The sequence below is a fragment of the Echinops telfairi genome, unplaced genomic scaffold (assembly GCF_000313985.2).
Source record: "Echinops telfairi isolate 266 unplaced genomic scaffold, ASM31398v2 ScPeMD7_16;HRSCAF=60, whole genome shotgun sequence".
NCBI classification, from domain to species: Eukaryota; Metazoa; Chordata; class Mammalia; order Afrosoricida; family Tenrecidae; genus Echinops; species Echinops telfairi.
Genome location: NW_022103913.1, coordinates 10,635,919 through 10,640,669, shown reverse-complemented (window position 1 = coordinate 10,640,669; position 4,751 = coordinate 10,635,919).

The window sequence follows — 4,751 nt, the reverse complement described above, 5'->3', positions numbered from 1 at the left end:
GATCCCTTCAGGACCAGTGGTGTGAGTGGCGATACTGGGAGGGTAGAGGGAGAGTGAGTTGGAAGGGGGGACCCAATTACAAGGATCTACATGTGACCTTCTCCCTGGGGGACGGATAATAGAAAAGTGGATGAAGGGAGACGTTGGACGGGGTAAGATATGATAAAATAATATTTATAAATTATCAAGGGCTCATGAGGGAGGGGGAGCGGGTAGGAAGGGGAAAAATGATGAGCTGAAGTCAGGGGCTTAAGTGGAGAGCAAATGTTTTGAGAATGATAAGGGCAATGAATGTACAAATGTGCTTTACAACATTGATGTATGTATGGATTGTGATACGAGTTGTATGAGCCCCTAATAAAATGATTAAAAGAAAAAATAATAATAAAAAAATGCAAATTGTTTACCTATATACCAACATCCCGCAGTTCTGATGGTTTACAAAATGTAATCTAAAATACTTAACCAGCCTATAAGAAATACCTTGGACCTTTTCCCAGTTTCTCTGCTTTGTCACAAATTCTTCACACTAGTTGGTTTGGTCTGACCACTTATAAATGTAAGCAAGAGGAAGTTTCATTCATCCTTTAGCTATCTTGTATGATGACATAGAAGTCCCACAACATATTTGATACAGAATTATACATTTCCCAGCAGTCTTGTTTCATGAAATGATTAAGTTTGAGTTTCAAACCCCACAAATTTCTTTCACAGTTTAAAAAGAAAATGCTCAAAATATCAGAAAGGATATCTTGCTTCAGCTATATTTACCTTTTAGACCCTAATCTCAACTCAGTCTTTTAGCCAACCTGGTCCCAAAGTATACAATTCATATTGTAGATAGAAAAATTTGAACCCAAGTTCTATGAAATGAATAGAACTCAACGGTATCATAAGGCATTCTAACAGTATACTTTAAAAGATCTGTGGCAGGGCTTGTACTAAATCATAGTTCCAATTTAAGAACAATTAGTTCTTACATCATGGTCTTGCTTGATACTCGCCCTCAGGAAGGGAACACAGAAGATACAGGTGCTATAGCAAAATGTGGCAAAGAAATTAAATGGTGCCCAGCTATCAGATAAAATAGCATCTGGCATCTTAAAGGTTTGTCTCCAAACAAGTGGCCATCTAAGTGAGATGTCAACTAAGCCCACATGGAAGAAGCACGCCATCATCAGTGACCAAGGATTGTAAATTATATAATCTGAAGTCAAATGGGGGATGAGTATCAGAGCCTAAATTGCGAGAATCCAGTTTGTAGAAGGCTGTGGATGACAGTGGGAGCCCAAGATTCATTTGCGGGACTACATAGAAAATAAGCCTCCAGGGATGTCCCTCTTTCCACAGTTGAGGGATGGGAGGAGAGTGGTTACTACGCAGAGTCCTTTGGAGAGATGAGTACAGAAGATCAAAGGCATAAATATGACTTGAACAGTTAAAACCCCTCTGATGCATGCTGAACCTGATTTGGTTTTCAGCATTTTCTGTATTTTTGCGTTGTTTTGTTTTAGTTTGTTCATATTAGTGTGTACCTCAGAGGTGTTATGTCATTGGAGGTCACCCTCTTGAAGTTGTGTTACATGTTTTTCTGTGTTTTGGTATATGACATCCAGGATCGATGAACCTAAATGGATAGCAAGTAGAACAAGAGTTTTGGGGGTGGAGGGTGTACAGTGATGGGGGGACGGGGTAAAAGAGAGATGATGTCAAGTCCAGGAAGAAAAAGAATATTGGAAACTGATGGTGGTAGCAATTATACAATTCTGCTTGATGTGATTGAACTATGGAATGATATGACATATGTGTTAGCTCCCAATTACTAATAATTTTTTAAGGTTTTTTTTTATTATTTTGTAGAGATCAGCCTTACTGGTCAGAAAGAGTCAGGTAGAATTCCCGAGGCTATAGCCCTTAGTCACTCTTCAGGTGTGGAACTGAGCCCATCTTTGAGATATAATAATCACCTATTTAAGACCTAAAGTATAGTATTTACTCAAGGACAAAGTTCAGAAGGTTAGGAAAGTCAGAGGAATGAAAACAGGTGGCATTAGGAGAGAGTACAATAAGTGATGGTACACTGAGGGGAATGCATTCGATAAGCTGAAACAAAATGTATATAAACTGCTGAATGCAAAGCTGATGACCTGCTATCATCAGTCATCTAGACCTGGACTTAATTCACAATAAAAAGTGTTAAAATATATGATAAATCATTTTCGTATAATGTTTTACTAGAAGTTTAGAATTGCTCTTATTTTTTAATATATACTGAACCATATATATGCAAATTTGTTAGTTATAATTAATATTTATTAATCATAACATGAAGAACCAAAAAGAGGTCTTCTGATCATGCTTTGTTACCCTTCATTTTCGCCATGTCCATATAATATGTTGAGCAGTCATAACCATTGGTTCATTTTACTCTCCTTAAAATCAGTTCTTCTGCATATTCAGTTGAACACTTGCGATTGCTTATATTTTAGACATTTGCAAGCACCAGAAATGGTTTTCCCCCTTTCCTGCTCTTGCAGTTAAGGTGTACTACTAACTGGTGGCACAGGGGTTACAGGTTGAGTTGCTAACCTCAAGGTCAACAGTTCAAAACCACTCCTTGGGAGAAAGATGAGGCTTTCTACTTTCATAAAGAGTTACAGTCTTGGAAACCCACAGGGGACAGGTCTACACTGCCCTGTAAGGTTGCCATGAGTCAGAATCGACTCTATTACAGTGAGTTTGGGTTTTTTGGTTTACCAATTGGCAGCAGTGATATACCATTTTGGACTACTTACTGGATTAAACCACAATTTTTTTTTAATTGCCGAGTAGCGTTTCTTTTTTTTTTAACCACAATTTTTACATCTCTCTTTTAGTACTGAAATTATGCTCCTAAACATGAGCAATGAATTCTGCCCCAGGGTTGCTAACGAGGGATACAAAACACTCTCTCTTTCAAAATTAGTCACCTGTTGGCAGGCAAAATCCTACCTCTAAAAAGTGCAGGACCTGAACTGCTCATACATTCAGAAAAAGAAATTTCCCAGATGGCTGGAACTCCTGTGAGGAGAAGCGAAAGGTTGTTAAATTGGAAAAGGGGGTGGGGGTGGGGAGCTCAGTAGAAGAGTCTTTTTTTTTTTTGCATTCCAAGTTTCTTGGTGTCTTTGGAATTCCTACCTCATTCTTATTTAAAAAAAAAAAAAAGATCTGAAGCAAGGCCTGGCCTACATCATTGTTCCCCTATAGACAGATAACCTACCTCTAACTCTTTTTAAGTCAAAGAAATGCACACATTGCAAGAAATCAAAAGAATCAAATTAAATTTTAATAAATCAAATAGCACAAAAGAATTCATGATGAAAACTAACAGCCTATCATTGAGCATTCCATCTCCAAAACTATACTCAGAAACTATATAATCTCTTTTACTAGTTTTTCTCTGCTTGCTTGCTTGTGATGATCACTCCAGTATTTCTAAATATGCTTATATCTGCTCTAGAGAATATCTAATAATGCCTTACTATGAATTATGAGACTTTAACTTATTTATGCTAGCATCATTGGCCCTTACATTGAAAGTCTAGTGCTCTACCAATTGAGCTATCCAGAACCACGTGCTATTGGGTAAGTATTAGACTACTAACGTTAAGGTTGGCAATTCAAACCCACCAGCTGCTCCTTAGGAAAAAGATGAGGCTATCTGTTCCCTATATATTTTGGAAACCCTAGATTAGAAACAATGAGTTGGAATCAACTTAATGGTGGTGGGTTTGGTTTGGAGAATGCTAGCACCATCTACTCCCCAATATTTAATAGTTACAATTATAATTTTAGCTCTTTTGTGGGTTATCTTTATTATTTCAGATAACATGCTGTAAAATAAAATTCCAACTCTCCACTTTGCAAAATGATATGTGTGTGTAGTGAGTGAATGTTTACATAGCAAATTAATCTCCCAGTCAACAAATACACATTTTGTTTCTGACATTAGTGTCAATGCCCCCAATATAACAGCACTCTTCCCATTTCCTCCTTGTTTGTGTCCACACATCTTCCTCGCACCTTCCTGGGTATGAATTGTACGTTTAGACAACTGCTGCCCTTTTGGCCTTCTATGGTTGCTTGTTCTGAGGAACACATTTCTCACTGCTGTTATATTCACTTGATTGGCCTATCTGCTGTGTGGCTGAAAGGTGATCTCTCCAGGACAGGGCTTATTTCCAGGTCTGAAGGGTGATAAAAAGCCATAGGCTCAGGTTTCAACCATCTCTGTCTTGGTTTTATTTTGAATTTTGTTCTACATTTTTCTCCCACTCTGTGCAGGGCCTTTTAATGTGATCTCAATCAAAGTGGTTGGTAGTGGTAGCCAGCTACCATTTAGTTCTTCTGGTCTTAAACTAGTGGAGGTTGTTGTTTGTGTATTTCATTTATCATTTGAATCATTATTTTCTTAAATCTTTTATTTTCTTTACTATGGATGGGAAGAGACCTATAGTTATAATTAGATGGCTACTCATACGGTTTTGAGACCCTTGTCACTACTTGCTAAAGTAGAATAAAGAACATTGTGTTTGCAATCTATGTTAATGCAATCTGATCTAGACTGAGACTGTGATTCTAAACCCGCTAGTCCAGTGACTCAGATCCTCAGATGTTTAATTATATAGCTAAGAACTTTGTATAACTTTGCCCTCTGAATGCTCTACTATGCAACTGGATATATTTGCAGCACATTCAAATACTTATGTGGA